The 21228-nt window shown below is 41.0% G+C and overlaps 1 protein-coding gene across 1 annotated transcript in view; it reads left to right on the top strand.

Annotated features, from left to right (window-relative positions):
• thrab (thyroid hormone receptor alpha b) overlaps positions 1-21228 on the top strand; it is a 172296-nt gene that overhangs the window by 22559 nt on the left and 128509 nt on the right. The window contains exon 2 of the mRNA XM_085416969.1: positions 3340-3422. The gene's annotated coding sequence lies outside the window, so the exon portion shown is untranslated. The remainder of the gene's footprint in view (positions 1-3339; positions 3423-21228) is intronic.

Here is a 21228-nt window from a genome sequence, read left to right as displayed (position 1 = left end):
TCTTTGCAGAGCCTATAACATATCCTGCATCCTTGTAAAAAGAGGATGACTGATATTTTCTGGCTGGAAATCAAACAAGAGGAACTGACAGTACCGGACAGCTCATTGACAATAGTAGCGGGCTGTGTCGTCCCTACATGTAGTTGTGCATAAATCCCCAGGAAGGCCCAACCTTTTGCCTTCTTGTAGGAGTTGTGAAACTTGCCATGTCATTGGCATATTTTCTGACTACATTCTGGTTGAACTATTGTCTTCAATTTCAGAAACTCACATGCATTCATCTTAGCCTGTAGCCCCGCTCATGTGATGCTGTAAAACAGACTTTTTTTGTGCTTGTTTCTATTTTCACACAGTACACATTAATGTGGGCACCAACCTCTGCACCCCCCACCTCCCACAGGGTGTGAGATACAGGATCTTATGAACATGGGCATGTGTTAAACATTTTTGCAGTTTATATACAATTAAATGCTAATAGAGTGGGAGGCTGGAGAGTTGGAGGGAGTTAAATAGCTGAAAGCATGAAGTCATGCAGAGCGAGGATACAGAGGTCAGCACAGTTGTACGCATCGCCTATGGGGAGAGGTAGGCCGTGGCTATACATGATTAGAGCGTGCGTGAAACTATTGTGAGCATAAATTTACTGGCATGCCTAGCTGAGCTATTGCGGGGCTCAATTATCTGTGGTTGTTCGTCCCCATACTCTTGCATTCACTGCCTGTATGTATTAATTAATAATTTCAATCCCCCTTTTTCACGATCAAAAAATAAGCTAAATAAAATCGAGCCATTTTGAGTTGGCGTTTTTATCAGACTGAGTTAGTGTTGTCCGAAACACAAACACACACAAAACATTATTTAATTTGCTTCTACCAGATCACTTCAGTTGATCTGATATAAAGGGCCTGTTCAGAATAAAACAACTCAATGTTAAATATAATTTACTTTAGTGGTCATATATACAGTGGGGCAAAAAAGTATTTAGTCAGCCACCGATTGTGCAAGTTCCCCCACTTAAAATGATGACAGAGGTCAGTAATTTGCACCAGAGGTACACTTCAACTGTGAGAGACAGAATGTGAAAAAAAAATCCATGAATTCACATGGTAGGATTTGTAAAGAATTTATTCGTAAATCAGGGTGGAAAATAAGTATTTGGTCACCTCAAACAAGGAAAATCTCTGGCTCTCACAGACCTGTAACGTCTTCTGTAAGACGCTTTTCTGTCCCCCACTCGTTACCTGTATGAATGGCACCTGTTTGAACTCATCATCTGTATAAAAGACACCTGTCCACAGCCTCAAACAGTCAGACTCCAAACTCCGCCATGGCCAAGACCAAAGAGCTTTCGAAGGACACCAGGAAAAGTATTGTAGACCTGCACCAGACTGGGAAGAGTGAATCTACAATAGGCAAGCAGCTTGGTGTGAAAAAATCAACTGTGGGAGCAATCATCAGAAAATGGAAGACATACAAGACCACTGATAATCTCCCTCGATCTGGGGCTCCACGCAAGATCTCATCCCGTGGGGTCAAAATGATCATGAGAACGGTGAGCAAAGATCCCAGAACCACACGGGGGGACCTGGTGAATGACCTGCAGAGAGCTGGGACCAAAGTAACAAAGGTCACCATCAGTAACACACTACAACGGCAGGGAATCAAATCCCGCAGTGCCAGACGTGTTCCGCTGCTGAAGCCAGTGCATGTCCAGGCCCGTCTGAAGTTTGCCAGAGAGCACATGGATGATACAGCAGAGGATTGGGAGAATGTCATGTGGTCAGATGAAACCAAAGTAGAACTTTTTGGTATAAACTCAACTCGTCGTGTTTGGAGGAAGAAGAATACTGAGTTGCATCCCAAGAACACCATACCTACTGTGAAGCATGGGGGTGGAAACATCATGCTATGGGGCTGTTTTTCTGCCAAGGGGACAGGACGACTGATCCGTGTTAAGGACAGAATGAATGGGGCCATGTATCGTGAGATTTTGAGCCAAAACCTCCTTCCATCAGTGAGAACTTTGAAGATGAAACGAGGCTGGGTCTTCCAACATGACAATGATCCAAAACACACCGCCCGGGCAACAAAGGAGTGGCTCCGTAAGAAGCATTTGAAAGTCCTGGAGTGGCCTAGCCAGTCTCCAGACCTCAACCCCATAGAAAATCTGTGGCGGGAGTTGAAAGTCCGTGTTGCTTGGCGACAGCCCCAAAACATCACTGCTCTCGAGAAGATCTGCATGGAGGAATGGGCCAAAATACCAGCTACTGTGTGTGCAAACCTGGTAAAGACCTATAGTAAACGTTTGACCTCTGTTATTGCCAACAAAGGTTATGTTACAAAATATTGGGTTGTATTTTTGTTATTGACCAAATACTTATTTTCCACCCTGATTCATGAATAAATTCTTTACAAATCCTACCATGTGGATTCATGGATTTTTCTTTCACATTCTGTCTCTCACAGTTGAAGTGTACCTCTGGTGCAAATTACTGACCTCTGTCATCATTTTACGTGGGGGAACTTGCACAATCGGTGGCTGACTAAATACTTTTTTGCCCCACTGTAAAGACCAGCTCTATTATGCTTATAGCCTTTAGAAAAAGTGCAGGTATGCCTAGCGTGTGTGCTCTCTCTCAGCTTGCTTTTTACTTGGCGTTCATCAGCATCGCCATGAGTGTGCAAGTACCTTGATAGTATGTGTTGAAGCATGAGTGGTAATTATTCAGTTTTTCTAATGCAACTGATTAAAATATTTAATTTGGCCGAGATGTCTGTTAATATTGCCTGGGGTCTTTCGTTTATGTACAGTAATAGGTGTTAATATTGAAAGGTCTTTTTGTACAAAGTGTAATGAAGCCAAGCAGACAGTAAAGCGAATATCTGCATAGTGTACTGGAGAGCTGTATACTCCATATACCTGCCCCTTTGAAAGTTCGGCAACATTCATGCTATAACGGCGCTTTGATGCCTTTGGCCAAAGCCTCGAGTTAGACAATTCATTTGGTTGAAGGATTAGACTGCTAAGCTTTTTAGTGGTAAGCTGGTCACATGAAGATCTAAAATTGGTTTTGATAGACAAGAAAACCTTGCGCCTCCTTTGGGGATTTTCCTCTCTTGAACTCCCAGACTCCTCCCATGTCATCCCTGACTTAGCAGTACATGCATGCTTCAGTGGCCATGTGGATTTGCTTGTGCTCGAGTTGTGGCTATCTGTAGGATTTGGCTCACAGGATTCCTCTGAAAGCCTTTTCACTCCCTGGAACTTTTGGCCTGGTGAATGTTTTGCTTTTGTTGGCAAAGACACGAAGAATCACAGATTGTCTCTTCTGATTGCAGAGTCTGCGAAGACCTGTGTTGGGATAAAAGCTGTATTCAAATCTAAAGAAAGGGCACTGAAGTGAAGGCAGCTGACAACCAAGGTAAGAAAAAGTTTGCATGGCTTTGTGTACAACGCTGGCGGCTTGTATTAACTGTCAGACTTCGTCAATGGGATCTGTTAGTGTAATGGTACTGTGATATATTGACAGTGAAAAGCCTGGTTGGTGGTTGGTGTTACTTTTCCACTGGAACACAGTGTCTCATTTCCACAGGTACAGAGTTGATGGGGTTTTTTTATGGTTGTTTTTCAGGAGACTTCTGTATATATAGTACATATGAACTGTACACTTATTGACTGGCACTGACATGTTTGTCAGGTTCCCATGGTTTCCACCTGTCAAGAATGTCCAGAACATTGGAAAACGATCAAAAATAATCTATCCAGAGCGTTTCCTCATCTTTCCAGACGAGCTATGTTAGCAAACCTGATTCTATTTGCCACCTAAGCACCTCAAGGGTCACATGTGTTGTATGAACAAGCTCCAGACTTCATTTACAAAGGAAATCGCATGCTAGATAGTTTTGCATTTTGCATGTGCTTAATGATTCTTACATATGCTGTTTCCTGTGTATGCAGCTTTTTCAGTGTGGCAAATGAAGGAAACTACACTTTGAGAACAATAACAGTGTGTTTGGGCAGTGCATTATGCGTGCTATGCAAACACATTCTCAACTGGTGCAACATCCCTGTAGGGTTGTGGAGGGTTGAGGAATCACTCAGTCTTGACAAGACAGTAAATGTGGACATGGTGGAATTAACCTTGTTCTGCAACACATTTTCTGGGCCAGCTTTTCTTTTTTGTCTGCTGGCAGCGGGTCAGCGTATCGTCTGACAGTTTACATTCCTGAAATTGCAACAGTCAACGATTTTCCCCAAGAGTGGTGTCTTGCACCGTGTTGGATTTTTGCCTTTTATCATAACTGCTACATGTTAACATGCTGTGCCTCATTGACGAGTCGTGTCTTTGATTCAAAGCGGCGTTCCTGATGACTGATGATCTCTTTCTTGCTTTATGCATGTTCTCACTGTCTAACACCACCCTGGTTGATGGAGTAATTGGAAGAAGTCTGCTGAATCCTAATCAGGTTTTGAGTCTGATACAGAAGAAGTAAAAGTGAAAGATTCATATGTAATGACTTCTGTTGGCTGAGGAGTAGGAAACAATCAAGCTTTGAGCTGCAACCTAATAAATGTTAACAGCCTGTGTCTACAATCGGAAAGTGAGAGTAACCGCATATCTAACGTTGATTAAATAAATGCATTAGAATGAGAGCTGGAGGCTGCTGACATTTCCAAGCTTTTATTTCTTTAGCTAATTCTCCAAATGCAGGTGGTCCCAGGTCAGAACTTGAAGTTGACAAGCTTGAATTACAGATTTGATATAAATCAGAGATTAACATAGAGACTCTGACATGTGGAACCGATATGGTGTTATTAGGTCCATTGTTTTTCTGAGGATTTATAACTCAGTCGGTCACAATCGGAGGGCGGCTTTGGGCACTGACGCATGGATCTATATCTTTACTTACTTTGGCTGATTACTGTCATCACTTTGCAGAGCCAAATTTCATTTTGACATTTGGGATAATGGCAGGAACATGCTCCTCTGCACTGTATAAAAGCATTCATACTGTAGATAAAGGGTAGATATGAAGCAGAGAAATTCAGGGTCCAATCATCTACAGCAGCTGAACGCATTGAATTAAAATAGTTAAAAAATGCTGAATGAAATTTTAAATAAGGTAGGGAAAAGTAGGAGAAGTTTGAATATTTTTGGAGATTGTACTATCTATATAGCTGAATCATCCAGGTTTGACTGTATGATGGTGGGTGCCACAGATGGATGTGCTTCTCTTTTGAAACCTAACTGCACATTGCTACGATGCCACGTTGTTGATTGTTTAGTGTGGGAGCACTCCTACACACTTACATTGATCTGAACACTTTTGTTTCCTTTGTACCCAAAAAAATGTAAAAGTTGTGTGATAGCATCTGGCTACGTCAAAGAGCTAACTAGCATCATAATTATTAGAAAGTTGTCAACTGCTGCTTCCCCATTTCTATAGTTCTCTAATTCTGTGTGTATTGTTAGTTGCTTTGAAGTTCTTCCTCTTTTTGATATCACATTGTTTGAATTTACTACATACAGTGGGAAAGTTACCCCACCTCCTACTAGTTTTTAAAGGTATAGTTACATAGTGAATAGGACATAAAATGGTCATTTTCGGTTGGATTTTATTGTACTCAAAGCTGAGTCCATTAGCCTGCATCACACTTTAAAATTTGTTTTAGTGACAGAAATAGTAGTTTTTGTAACAATCAATCCATCCATCCATTCATCCAACTATCCATGATCTGCCGTCATCTGTTTTATAAGGGGCAATAGTCCAGGCAGAGATACCCAGTAGCAGAAACGCCTAAAATACCTCACCTAGAAGACACCTGGTTAGGTGCCTGAACCACCTTCAAATAGTGGCTCTCTGAGGCCCTCTTGAATGACTAAGCTCTTTCCTCTGTCTCTCAGGCAGAGCCTAGACACCCTTTAGGTACAGACTGATAGAATGAGATCACAGCAGAAATGAGCTTTCTCAAGAGTAGGTGAGGATAGGAACGCAGATCATCTGGTAAATCTGCAGCTTTGCCTTCCTGCTCTTCACCGCAACAGACTGATACACAGTCTGCGTTATTGTTGTGTCGTGTCAATCTACTGCTCAAGTCTTGCCTCACTTGTGAGCAAGATCCAGAGATGCTCAAACTCCTCTACTTGGAAGAAATGGTTAGAAATCTTTCTAATAGCTTAAAATGTGTCAAATATAGGGCGTTATTACTTCTGCGTCATTACTTCTGACTAAAAAGGGTGGAACTGATATTTAGGTGTGGTACTGAGATTATGTATTTCAATTGCATTTTGATTAGAAACAGAATGATGACGTGACGCACATTATAGTAGGTATCAGTGCAAACATATCAAGTGCATTTTAGATACATAAAAAAACCCTTTCTAAAATGGGCCTGCCTTCTGACATAAACTTGAATAAAAGTTCTTGACTCAAATGGTCAGGTTTGCTGGCTGTGTGAGAACACAGATTACCCATAACACACAGATAAACTCTGTAACAGCAAGATAAATATCTGTAGTTGACAGAGCCTACCGCAGTTTATGAATTGTAGTACTGACTAAAAATGAAACGCTTGGCGTCTGAGTGTTTTGTAGTTTGCTAATTGCTATTAAACCAGAAACCACAATATAATCCTTTTCTAATTATAGTCAATTGACTTTTCTGTTGTGCTGCGCCGAGCGACTAAATCAAAACAAAGCAACCTCTGTCAGCGGATTGAGCGTCGGGCATCGCCTCTGTATACCCTCGTGGCTCTCAGGTGGCAGAGAGAACGAGCAGATCCACTCCCTCCCCATCTGTCGTGCCCGTCAGGGGAATCACCTTCTCGCTCTGGCACACACTTGCAAACAGACGCACACACACATCCACCTGGGAATGCATTCACAGCTACAATCATAAACAAGAGCAAGCATAATCAAATGAGCATCCACAAGCTCACAGTCGCTGATAAAACAAATGGGACGCATTCCGATTCACGCAAAGATAATCTGTGAGCTTTGCTTATCTGCAGACAGGATGTACCTGGGGATGTGTAAAGCAGGATAGGCAAAGTGTGAGTGGGCTGAAAGCCAGTGGCTGAATTGCTTTTTTTCTTTGACAGTTTGACTCACCACCTCCCTGGGTAATCCCAGCGTTCGCTTTTGGACAACTCGCGTACCAAGCAGCAGTTTCACTTTGATTGAATTGAATTCGTCAGATGGCCATTCAGGCCTTTGCTGCCACTAACGGGAAGACATAAACTGTATGACAGTCAAAGCTGCGTAGAAGAGAGACACAGTGACATTTAAACTGAAACCATTTCAGTCAGACAGATGAGCGTTCAGGCTGTCTCTGTATTAATGCTGTCTCCTTTTCTGTGACATTTGAATGAGCTTTTTTCCCCCTCCACATTGGTGATCAATAAAGTAACTTAATAACCTGCCTCGAGACTCTAGGACGATTGGACAGAAATGAGTAGCGTCAATTTAGTGCAGTTTTATTCTGCAAGGAAGCAAGGGATTCATTTGATATTTCCAGGAACAATGGAAACAATAACTGAATAATGACACTGACTAATACCAGGTGCGGGTTTACCTGCGTTTTGGCTGGAAACATGGCTGGGTGTCAGTGAAGCAGTAGAGACATGACACTGTTATCTTATTGTGGTTTTTTTTCTTTCTTTCTTTTTGTGCAGCGCAAGTGCTCTTTGCTTTCCAGCGTATGGGTTTATTGTGTTGTAAACAAGGGGCAGCTATAATGTTAGGCTGCAGCATTATCGAGGTAGCGTGTGTGGTATTTTTATGAAACTGTGTGGTTTTTGGGACGGCTCTCTCATTCACTCACAGGAAGTGGTTTTTGCCTCTTTTCTGCAAAGCACAAAATGTTCCTCTTTTGCAGGTCTCCTGATACTTACTTCATTCATTTCTTTGTGATCACGCCAACATCTGTATTAAAGGCGAGCTCTGCTTGGGGTCAAAGCGGAAAAGTGCAAACCGCAATTGGTAAAGATTAGAAAGGTTTTGTGGTGTAACGTAGCTACCCCTGAGGGCCGCGTTTGTATTTGAACTGTAGTTTATTGGTGCTGCACAGAAAAAAAGATAACGTGAAATATATATTAAATATATTTTACCAACACAGCCTGTTTAGATTGTCTTTCAACTGCATTCTTTTCATTACATGATTTGTACTGCTTTGTTGTAGACATTGAAGATAACTGGCACAATGGCACAACAGGGAAGGAAATAGTACTCAGCACCATCTACTCTTCTTCCTGTCCTTTGTTTGTTGGCCCCACTTCAGTGCTAGACTTTTAATCTTCATATATGAAGGTGCTCTAGTTAAAAGTTAAAGTCCAGAGAAGCCTGCACTCACCGAGATGCACTCGCTCACCCTCTGAAATACTTGCTGTGTGGCCCAAACGCAAAATAAACAGACCAGACGAAAGACACACCGGGAGTATATTTCCCACTTCGAGCAGCACGGGGAGAAAGAAGTGACGAGAGAGGGAGAGCCTTGTTCACATACACTCACTAGCCATTTCATTAGGTATACTATACTTAGTATTGAGTGTGAGCCCGTTTTGCCCTTAATTCCTCATGGCATAGATTCAACAGTCCTGAGAGATTTTGGGCCGTATCGACATGACAGCATGTCACATTTCCTGCAGGTCTGTAATGTAAATCTCCTGTTTGACTACATCCTAAAGGTGCTCTGTATGATTGAGATTTAGTGACTCAGTTTCCTCAGCTGACAGGCGTGGCAGTCGGTGTGGTCTACTGGTGCTGTAGCCCATCTGTTTCAACATTTTGGGCGTATCCTGCATATCTTGGCTGTAATGAGTGGCTATTTGAGTTACTGTTGCCTTGCTGTCACCTTGAGGTGTCTTTAGAGATGCAGCAGTAACTCAAATGAGCAGACGCTCTTCTGCAACTGAGGTATGCAGACGAGCATCTGATTATTGCCTAATTATGGTGCTGTTGCTTATCACCTTGAAGCAGTCCTCTGAACTCTGGCATTAACGAGGCGTTTTTGCCCATAGAACCGCTGCGTACTGGGTAGGGATGGTTGTGTGGGAAAATCCCAGCAGAGCAGCGGTTTCTGATATCCAAATGTGTCTGTAATCACACAGTTGCTTTAACCTCTGATTTAAAATTCAAAACAATAGAAATGTAAAAGTGCAGAGGTGCTAGCCTGAGGTTGCACGGTACGAAACAAAGCAGAGCTAAACACAATCCACAGTTCTGATAGCTTGTTTTAATCGACCAGCTATCGCAAAATGAAAATCTGGATCTCATATCATAATTGTTTTAACATTTTCTTCGGGGGGAATAAAAGCTGCATCAGAAGAAGAAAGCCAAAAATAGATTCAATTCTGTAGCTTTAAGTCCTGCACAATCTCAACATTTTAACAATAAATGAACCAAAACTTCATTTGCAAATGCTTTTGAGGGACTCCTCAAACATGTTTACATTGACTTGTTTTGCTATCGTGTCACACTGTCATTGAAAAAAAATGACGTTAGATTCATGTAAAATAGGCAGCAGCTCACTGCACAGGCAGTGCACTTTAATCGGCTACAGAACTGACTTCTCTTTTATATTCCTCCCACTTTGTAAGCCATGATTGCAGCCACATGCCGTTGTTCCATTCAGATCACATACTGCAACACTAAGTCTTCACCAGGCTCTTTGAATTGCTTGTCACTGCAACAGCTCCTGTCAGACAGCCAACTGTACTTCCTGGTGTGAAACAGATCTGATTGTATCGACTGCTATCTAGTTTCAAAGTAACAATGAGGCAGTTCTTTTAGCAACCCAAGCTGGAAACATTTTTCTAAGTTCACAGGTTTCACGGGGAGCTTGTGTTTCCATACACCGCAGCGGCAGCAAATCTGACAGGAATACAAGTTTCTTTAAATGTTGACATTTTAATGCATCCATATAACAGACAGGTTAGTGGAGTCCTGAGGTTATGCACACTCAAAATAACGAACATGGTCGTGCAGCTTTTTCCAAAATAGCATTATGTGTAAACAGTCTGTCACGTGTCAAACCAGCCGAGGGGGCCAGAACTACTCCACTAATAAAAGTCATTAATTACTCTAATTTGTCTACTTTGTAAAAATCTTGAGCCACCCCCCTTTTCTTTATGTTTTGTTTCCAAGGAGCCAGACCCTCTTGTAATTTTTTAAGTGGTCTTGAACAATAGTTTTCTAGGATTTTTGAAAGTCTTTCAAAGATTTCTTTTGGACATTGGCTGGGATGTTTTTGTTTTTTTGACAAACCTGGATATGTGGAAGATAACAGAAGGTGTAAAAGGCCTCAAAATATCTACAGCAGATGAACAGTAGCTAAAAGGCATGTCCCTAAGAAACAGGAAAGATGCATCTAGTCCTTCAGTTGATCCACCTGCTGTTGAACGAAACCTCATCGAAAGTCACATCTCTGAATTGGAAGGAAATTTGGAACAAAATTACTTAATAACTGAACTGAAACAGGTGAAAACAGGTCTTATAGGGTGATTAAATCAAATCTGAAATTTTTTGGATCAAATCATCAATAATATGCACAGAGAAAGTCCAGGAAAGAAATACAACGTCTACAGCCGTCTGTAAAACACGATGGAGGCTTTGTCTTGGTTTGGGGCAGAATTTCAGCAAGTTTTGTTGGAGATCTTGTCAAAATCAATTGAATTATAAACTGTCATTGTGCAATATTTGAAGCAGTTTGTATTTAGAGGGATCAAAAGCTGCTAACGAAGACCCAAAGTTCCAAAGAAGAACTTTGAAAGCCCTTCGAGAAGCCTGGAAAACTATACCTGAAGACTATTTAAACAAATGACAAGAAATCTTGCTTAAGAGAGTTTAAGCTTTGATGAAGATTAAATGTAGTCATGCCAAATGTTGACTTTTAAGCTTGTTGAAATTGCTGCATCTGTTTCCCTATGAAAGAACTAAAACAAGTTGTCACCGCTTGTTTAAATGAAGGTAAAATGAAATTAATAGTTTCAAGTAATTGCACACATTTGATTTAATGGCTGTTTTATGAATACTTTATACTCCATTAAGCACCAAACCCCAGTTCACATTTCCCTCATGTTTATTAAATGGGTGGATTTAGTTCTTTTCCCTTAAAAAAATCAGTGCCCCCTCCCCACTTGTTAATGTTTCCGAAAGTGGTGTCAGTTGAGTCACGTAACAGGTGCAGCAGGCACAAGATCCTGCCCAAACATTTTGGCCCCCCCGCCATGTTATATATGTAGTATACAGTCCAGCCTGTCCCTGTGGTGCCAGAAAACACGCTCAGCCACACCAGACAGATCATTTTGCTTCTCTGGCTAACGTTGCCCTGCCTGTGTTTGGTCTCGCTGTCACGGTTCAGCTATATGGGACTATAGATAAAGGTAACATATACCTTGTGATGTCTTTCACCTCAAGCTAAGGACCAAAACATCTGAGCTACTGCTGCTTTACAAGTTTAATGAATACGCCTTCAGCATGGATAAGAAGCACTGTACATTAAATGTTGATTGGATAGAAAGTAGGTCATTTTGTTGCATAAGCTCTGAGGGAGTACATGCAAGAACATGCTGGCTTATATTTTTCTATACTGAGTGTTTATCACAGCATGTGGTAGTGGTGGTGGAGCGTTAGTGCACAGTGTTGATGTTAAATGCAGTTTGTGCCATCTGCCCAGAAACTTTATATATTTGTAATGATGTAAAGAGACAGAGAGAAGAAGGAACGATTAAAAAAAACTGACAGAGACGTTGGAAAGAGACTTGAGGAAGGGGAAGAGGAAAGAAGTGGCCTGTGACCGGTGGGCAGCGTTAACCAGTTTAGAAAAAGGCATTCCAGCGCTTTTGTTGTCGGGCCACAAATATTCCAGTCTTCCCTTCCTACTCCTTTGCCACACAAACAAAGTGAACTCCGGCAAAGGCGGAGAAGAGAGACATTTAAAGGTCTCACGTACAGTGGACATCATTGTGTCCCATCTGTTAGCTCTACACTTTGTTTGGCTTGAGTTTCAGCCATACATGTGTATGAGAGTTTATTAAAGACAGACTAAGGAGGAAATTGAGTCCAGCTTCAGAACTTTGTTTGCAGATATGAATGCACGCACAAACACCACCTCCCCCGCGCACACAGGCGAATGTGCGCTCAAATACGTCGAGTATATTCAAATGTATTTCTTAACCTCCTAAGACCCGAACTCTTCCACGGCATGCATTTTTAATTTCTCTTTGATATTTGGGCTGATTGGGGCCTGATAAATGTAAAAACAAAGAATTAGCAGATTTATTTTTTTTTTTTACCTAATTTTAGTTTCTAAGAAAAATGAGAGCCACATATGAGGATATTCATTTAAAATTTTGATAGAACAGTAGCAGTATGCTGTCCTCGTAAGTGGATATCAGGCCCTTTTAGAGCAAAATTGAGTATTTTGGTCTAAGTAACCCAAAATGTGATCTCCACATATGTGGACGCCAGGTCCTAGGAGGTTAAGCTTTCAAGCACATAGTGAGGAGATGGACGCAGGAAGGTACTGGTGCACCTTTTGTACTGTATTTGGATGAGTTCCAGGTCATTGACCCGAGTCCTCCACTTTCTCATTAAAGATACAATTCTAGAATCTGAGCAGACTCAGCTCAACATGCCATCACTACTAAAAGACATATTGGGACATTTTCCCTCCACCACTGGAAGGAGACCTATAGGAGAGCAGATTGTGAAGTAAAGTGAATAATATTGACACAATTTTTTTAACTTATTGCTTGGTTGAACATTAACTGGGTATATGCTTTAATTTTTGGCAACTTGATGACAGCAACAGAGAAGGTATAAGCCCAAACGTATGGTTTCAGATTATATTACAAGTCTTATTTTCTCTCACTTTAAAGCCTCTGCTTTGCTTTGTCTTAAAGCTAGCTGTTATAACGGTTGCCATTTTTTTTATTGTTTGATGTCTCGCTAAGCTGGCAGCTGATGAGTTATCTCCATTATATCAATTGCCCATGTGCCGTTTGGCAAAGTACCTAATCCAAGTCTGTCAGGGTTAGTTTAGCTGTAATTCTGCCAATGTGGTTTGACAAACTTCTTCTGTGTGGATGTGTTTGTGTGTGCAGGTGCTGTCAGAAACTTTGTTCAGCACTTGTCCGTTAGTCAGATAGGCCTGCAGTGCACACGCTTCTTTTTCCACCAAATATTTGAGAATCTTTAAGCTTTTTTTTATTTATAATGCACCAAATCACAACAACAGCCACAGCCAACAGACGCTACAATAATACAGAGGAAACTCGAACAATCAGATGACCCCCTGTGAGCAAGCACTTGGCAAAAGGGGGAAGGAAAAACTCCCTTTTAGCAGGAAGAAAACCTCAAGCAGAATCAGGTTTAGGGAGGGGCAGTTATCTGCTGCGATGTGAGGGGAGAAAGACGGGGTAAAAGACGAGAGCGCTACAGATTAATAATAACTAAAGTTTAAATGCAGAATGTTGTATAAAAAAATCAGTATGGCTCATATTTCATTGTTTTTTTCGTTGCTAGGCTATTGAGATTAATTAAGTTGATTATATTCGTGTGACCCCACCTCACCCTAGATGATAATCTGTGTGTATGAGTTTCCATTTGGATATTGCTACAAGTAGAATAGGCGACTGATAATTTGGGGGTAAAAGATTTGGGATAAAAGAAGTTTTACTCTCAAGCAGAACAGAAAAGAGAAGCGACTGGAGACAAATCTCACAGTGAGTCAACTTTTGAACTATTAGCTGATTGAGATTTTCCTCGGATTTGTTGTGAGGATGCTGGATTATGGGATTGTACAAACGCAGTAAGCAGCTCACTTTGCAGCATGGGTTGTCTGTGGAGTCTACGGTGAAATCCGAAGAAATGATCAGCTCTGTGGGGTGCACCAGAAAGAGTCTGCTCCCTGTTTTCATCCAGCTGTCCATTTCTCAAAGTTATTAAATTCATTTGTAAGAAGTTTACCCAACAAAGTGCACAGTAGCAGCTATAGCAGTGCTTCTTAGTGTGAATAAATGTAGCCCTAATGTGAGCCTGAGTATATACTGATCAGTCTTAGTTATTACACACAAAGCCTGGTGGGGTTAGGCTAAAGTGTCTTAGACTCGTTAACATGGCTCTTGAGCCATTACTGGGCACTTCTTGCAGGATGGTGGGACACACTGTGCTGCTTAGGGAGTGCCTTTACCATAAGATGGGTGGTGGGTTGTTTCATAACATGGATGAAAGACCCCCTAAGTGCAGAACACTTAACTGTGACTAAGTGATCACTGTTACTAACTTCACCTGTCAGGGATTTTAATCTGTGTCTGATCTGTGTGACTGTACCTCCCAGTGTGTGTGCCCACATTTGTATCAATTGCTGTAGTTGACTCTTTATATATGCCTCCCTGTCTGTTCGTAACCCTATTTGTGTTTGCGTCTTCTTGCGCCGTGTCTCTGAATGCGTCTCATTGTGTTCATCACTGCCCATGTGTGGACTCCCAAGGCTGTGTGAGTTCATTGTGCGTGTCTCCTCCTGTTTAGATAACGCCAGTGTTGTCCATACGCGGAGAGACAACTGCAGAGGCATACACTATGCATACTTATGTGGTCAGAAGCCTATGTTTTATGGAACATACTGTACTGAGCTGCTCTGCTGCAGTAAAGGGGCTATAAATAGAAGGTGCTGATAAAGAGTAAGAAAAAAGGGGGCACGGTGTGAAATAGACTCACCAAGCCGGTTACTGTTTAAACACTCAGACAGGAGCTTAAGGAACACCAGACTTAAACCAACACTACGGTAGATTATATAACCGTGAGCAATATTAAAAGCACAAGTATTCTCAGTATTGACTTTGAATTGATGTGTCTATATTTATAGTAGGGGTTTGGCTTTCATTACCTGACGTATTTATGATTTTCATTAGTGAAGGAACGCAGAGTCATATATGTTAACTGTGAAGGCTGAAACCACATTGAGGTCTGCCAGATAGGTTCACTGGGGGAACAATTCAACTATTCTTCACCAGCACAGTTGGCCAGCCTTACCTGGCATTTGCACCGGACCTCATTTTCATGTGTTGTTTTCAAAGGAGGACCTTTTTCGTCTTTGACTTTGTATGCTTCTGTTGTTTGTACAGTAGCTGCAGTCATCACACTGCACCGCCCATGCATTACCAATCCACAAACAGTCATCTCAAGACAGTTTATATTAGAAGTTAAGAATCTCAACGAAAGAGCTGCGGCGGAGAGAAAGTTCTCACTTCCAACAGGAAGACATCTCCATCAGAAACAGACAGAGAGACGGCACAGAGAGAAGTTAATAACACGCTGAAGTGGCATGTGAGTGGAAAAGGAACGCTCCATGCAGCATGGGAAGTCCCCCGAGCATCCTGAGCCTATAGCAGCATAAATCAGGGATAGTCCAGGCTCACTCAACCCAGCCCCTAACTGTAAGTTTAATCAAAATGAAAGTATTAAGGCTGATCTTAAAAGTAGTGTGTTTCTGTTTCCTGAACCACCATTTACTTGAACTGGTGGTGTGTTTTAAACTCACAGATGCCAGGAAGAACATGGGAAAGTATTTATTTTTAAGACAATACATTTTCAACTTTTTAAAAAAAATTTGGTGATTGGAGGATAGTAAAACATCTTTAGCCAAACCTTAACTTTGACCCAAGAATCTGGTGTGGTCCCGCTCTGAAACAGACCCTTGGAAAACCCGGAGAAACCCAAAACAATGACATAAATAATTTTCTTATTTATTTATATATATATTTGTAATTTGATTTAAGGATGATTATGTCCTGTCCAAAACTGAGAGGGGGATTAACAAACCTCACCCAGACTGATGAGCATCTAATTAGCATCAGTTGGTTTAGTGGAGGCGCGCTGCCTGGGTGGCAAGATGATGCCCTCTCGCTCGCTCCTAATTCTCCAGGCAATTAACTCTGCTGCTCTGATATGAGCACAATCCAGCATCAAACAGATTGTGTGCTATGGAACTGGTAAGCAACTCACATGCACCTCTGCCGGGAAATGTCTGCAAAAGTTCAGGGATGGAGTGCATGTGCGAAAACATTTTCAGGACCGTTATGAGGGAATTTCCCTGCAGTGCAGTGTGGTCACCTCGAAACAGGACAAGTCGGTAATATATCACACCTTCTATCTATAGAAGCGTCATGATTTTAAAGAGCAAGTCATAGTTGATGATTTGTCATGACTACAATTAGTTTAAACACATTGAAACTGGCAGGAAATGCGTTTTACAACAGCAAAGGTTTCCGGTCGCTGAGCAAGAGAGATGAGGGGTATCCTATCCCTGCCATGAGCGACATACTCAGAGGAGGAGGTGTTTTCAATTGTTTGTCCTCTGATCCAAAAGGTTACAATGGTTTACATGGATGGGCTCCCCTAGCCTTAGAAAAAGATGAAATGCAAAGAGAACTGTGGGCTTGCACACCCGCGGCCCTTCTTTTGTTGTCTTATCATGTTGGGATTTTATGCTTTCAGAACAATATGTTGCAAAGACAAATTGAGGTTTTTGCTCTCGAGTTTTGCAAAAGACGATACAAACATTTTTTGCTCTGGTGATGATCTGCAGAATTTATTGGAGGATATGACTAATGAAATAAGTAAAGTGAAGTTCTGGCTTGATAAAAACAAATTATCATTAAATTTGAATAAATCTAAACTGATGTTATTTGGAAATAGTAGTTTAAATACAAATGCAAAGATTCAAATAAATGGTGTTGATATTGAAAGAGTCAGTGAAAATAAATTTCTGGGGGTAATAATAGATGAAAAACTTAACTGGAGAGCTCACATAAGATATATTCATTCCAAAGTATCACGAAGCATTGCAGTACTAAACAAGGCAAAACAGGTATTCGACAGAACATCACTTCATATTCTCTACTGTTCACTGGTTTCACCATACTTAAGCTATTGTGCAGAGGTCTGGGGCAATAACTATAAAACCACATTACATTCACTTTTTACTCTTCAAAAGAAAGCAATTCGAATCATCCACAATGCAGGTTATAGGGAACATACAAACTCACTATTTTTGCAGTCTGAAATATTGAAAATTGACGATATAGTGAAATTCCAAACAGCACAAATTCTATTCAAAGCAAAAAATAAAGAACTGCCAGGTAATATTCAGAGTATGTTTTTTTTGAAAGAAGGAAGTTATAATTTAAGGGGTTTTTGTAACTTCAAAACAATGAAGGTACGTACTACAAGAAAAGGCTTTTGTGTTTCTGTTCACAGAGTGAAACTATGGAACAAACTGAATATGGAATTAAAGCAATGTCCAAACATAAAACTGTTCAAAAAGAGTTATAAAAATACGATCTTCTCGATCTATAAAGAAAAGGAAAATATTTAAATTAAGTGAATGTCTCTATTTAAAAACAAACAAACAAACAAAAAATTCATGATGTGATATTATAGTATATAGTATATCAGAAATCTGTTCACTATTTTTATTACAAATTATATCAGTAAGGAAGCTGACTAAATATTCACTGATAATTTATGGGACAGGGGTGGGATTAAATAAGTGTATACTTCTTCCCACTCCCTTTCAACATGTAAATTAATCAGAATGGTTTTTTTGTATGTAATTTGTATAGTATTTTTTTCTCTCTTATTTCTTTTCTAAATGTACTTGTATATTGTTCACATGTTGAAATAAATTACCAATCAATCAATCAATCAATCAATCAATCACTGAAAAATTGATCCCAGATCTGTTCAGTCTCACTTTCACCTGCCTTGCTTTTCCACGAATCCTTGGCCTTGATCTTCCCTAGTCCCCCCCTTTGCTTCTACCTTCTGCTGTGCCTCCATAACACTCCTTCAGATTTTCTTTATGCCTTTGTGTTAACACATGCGATACATGCACGCGCATGCACATTCAAACCATATCCATTTGGCTCCCTGCACACACTGCACCCCCAGTGTTCCCATTTGGAATTCTCCCATCCCCTCATTTCCAGAGTCCTGTTTTACCATAGCAACACTAGCATGTCTGAGCTCAAACACACATTTCATATTCACCACACTTCGCCCTCTCTCTTTCTCTTCTTTAAAGCCTCAGTTCTGGGCCTGTTTTTCTGGCCAGCTCCCCGCTTACTGTGTTCCTTCAGGAATTTTGGCGCAGATTCAAACATCTTAAATCAAGTACAGGCTGCCACAGCAGCCCGGGCCCCTTCGCTCCTCGTCTTCCACCCCACATGTTGACCCCAGGGAGTATTTGTGTGCAGAAAGGGGGCTGATAATCAGGCCACTGACAACCTGTCCCAAGAAGACTTTGCCGCCTGTCACATCCCTTTCCCCCCGTCTCTTAACTCCTCCCTGTCCATCATTTTCCCACTCTTTTCCCTTCAGTTTGTTTTGTCACTATTGGATAGATTAACATTTAACTAACACTATCTCAATCTCCTACAAGGATGGCTGATTTTGTAGTCCCAAGTTAAAATTTCAGAGAGATTAACATTTTATATGCGTCTGTGTATCAGTGACGCCCAAGCACAAAGTGTATCAAATTGAGCAATCAGATTTTTTTTTTTTATTATTTTTTGTTAGTGTCTGTAGTTAGTGTTTGTGGGGTTTTTAAACTTTAATCTTGATCTACTTGGAATTTCGTTTTGTATTGTTGCAGAAACATTTCTTATAAACCAGTGCATTTGTTTGAATATCTTAAAGCGGTAGCCGGGTACATATTTCACCAGTCTGGCTCGATGAAATCAAGAGACTGTTTTAGGTAGACAGCGTCCCTACAAAGTCAGATTTTCAAACCTTTCCTTTGGCAGTTTATGCATCTGGATTGTTTTGGGGTGAGATTTCCAGACCTCGAATGTCTGTTGAAATATCTGCCTTCGTTTATAGATATAACACAAAAAGACAGCACACAGCTTTTATATTTGAAAGACTTATGAAAGATTTTTTCAGAATTCATCACCTGATTATCTGCAGTCACTGCTAAAGCAAAAAAACCCAGTTCCTACGTGAAACTGCTCACATTGAGTTTTATGAATTTAATCACATTTGTTTAAATCAAATTGCTAAAACCTCGTATTTTATTTTAGTTTAATGGATTAAAACGGTGTCATTTGACCTGCAGTCGCTTCCATTCATCTGCAGTAATTTGCAGAATGAACCCGAGGAGAGATCACGTGCATCAAAACCTGTTTCAGTGTTTAAAGAAAGAGTAAAAAAGTGCAATTGGCAATCTAACGATTCTCTCTACTTTTGTGTCTTTTCTCCAGGGCTCATTCCCGCTCTGCTTTTCTTATTTGTGAGGGGGGGAAAAGCAACAGCTTCCCCCCAAAAGTCAAGTGGGAAGAAAGTAATTCTACAGATGTTGTCTGCTGGAGCCCAAAGTTACTTTCTCCTTCTTCCTTCCCTTTACCTCTTCATGACCCTCTTGAATCATTTACTCATCTACACTTTGTTTTTCTCTTCCATACGGGACATCTGTCTGGTTTTTATATGCTGATTAACTAACTGCCTTTAATTTTTTTTGCACTGGTGTAACACCTAAGATCTGCTAAGCTGTGTGGACAAAGGAGGCCCTCCTTTTGTTCTTTCATGTGGTTTTGTGTACATGAGACTGGACGTGTATAGAGCTACTCGAGACACTATCCAAGTTTTTTTTCCTTCATATGCGAGATGCTCATATGACAAGCCTGCTGCACATTAGTCCGGTGATTTACAGAGTTTGGCTGTGGCGCCAACCTCACCCCCTCCTGCTTCGACTCTCTCGCTGGTTCATCCGTCTTTGGTTGTCCATTGTATTTGGTCTGGTTTAGATTCTCAGTTTGATGGCTTCACTGCTGGAGAGAGAACACATGTGCGAAGCGGATGTGTTGCCTCGCGTTTTCACAGCCAACTCCCTCACATCTCGGCAGCTGTCGTTGTCACATTGAAAACTAGAACCTAATATTTTTCATGCCTTTTATGCGCTACATGGAATGGCACTGCATTCCCATCAACATTTAAAAATAACATCAGAAATAATCCCAAGGTGCCAAGATGAAGTCGGAACAGACAGACGGCTCTGAGCTTATGATTACCATATTTTCAATGGGGACTCTGTCCTTGTGGCGTTCATGGCTTTTAATGGCCATGCATTCATTTAGTCTTACACAAAGGCATCAAACAAATGTAGGCTGTAACGGACTGGCGTGTTTCTTTTTGTTTTTTTGAACAGAGTGTGTGGCTTGAAAGGCTTTGGACATCAAGTTGTCTGTCAAGACACTTTCTTTGTTACAGTGAAGTTATGCTGGTTTCTGTTCTCAATTGGTGAGGCTGTCCTGATCTATTCATCATCCTCTTCTGTTGCCATTCAGTGTACAGTCATCATTTACAACAGTCCAAGCCTATTGTGGTCTCTCTTGGAAACCAAACATGAGTAACAGACCTTTCTTGATTGGTTCAGGAATCATATTTTTTTCCTAGTTATTATTAAATTGGAAGTTGTCCTGCGTGACCTGATTTTTTTTTTTTTTTTTTTTTTTTGCAGTGTATGCAAGGCTTTCCTCTTTCCACATCTCTAAACAGCAGCCAGCATTTCTAGTCTAATCAGCAACTCTGTTTGTCAGCTCAATGCCCACAGCGGTGGCATCAGGAATGGGGACGTCATCTTCCTACTTCTTCTTCTACTTCTTCCATCTCTTCTTTAGTTTTTTTCATTTATCAGCTGATGAGTGAAAATGACTAAGCTCTGCTCTGTAAATTATTTACTTGTAAAGCAGGGATGGGCATTGAAAACTAGCTTTTTCTGTAAATGCAGTGGCGTGTTGCCTAACGTATTTATCTCTCTGTGTTATGGTCCGTCTAGGTGTGGCCAGACCATAACATAAGGGTGATCCATCCCCGTCCGACCCCAGCAGCACATCACACAATTACTACTGTTTGATGGTGATTTATTTCCAATGAGTGGATTAAAAAAAAACAAAGAAAAGGAGCGAATTATAACTGTGGGGTGGACCTAATGCCAAAATAACAAACAGAAGGAGCCTATCACAAGGATAAATCAAACTTGCCTACTCAAAAAGAATTAAACCAAACGACTGCAACTTAGCCCCCTAACTAACAAAAACATGAGAAACCTGTAATCAAACAAAAGGGCAGTCCACTCCTATATGCTCCTGTATCAAACAAACATGGCTAGACAGGGAACACAAAGTCTGCCGGTTGGGAAGGGCCGAGGATGAATGACTGGCCATCC

This window comes from Rhamphochromis longiceps, linkage group LG8 (assembly GCF_057381845.1).
Source record: "Rhamphochromis longiceps isolate RC_006_pf linkage group LG8, R_longiceps_female_GT1.1, whole genome shotgun sequence".
NCBI classification, from domain to species: Eukaryota; Metazoa; Chordata; class Actinopteri; order Cichliformes; family Cichlidae; genus Rhamphochromis; species Rhamphochromis longiceps.
This window is presented reverse-complemented; position numbering and strand designations above follow the sequence as displayed.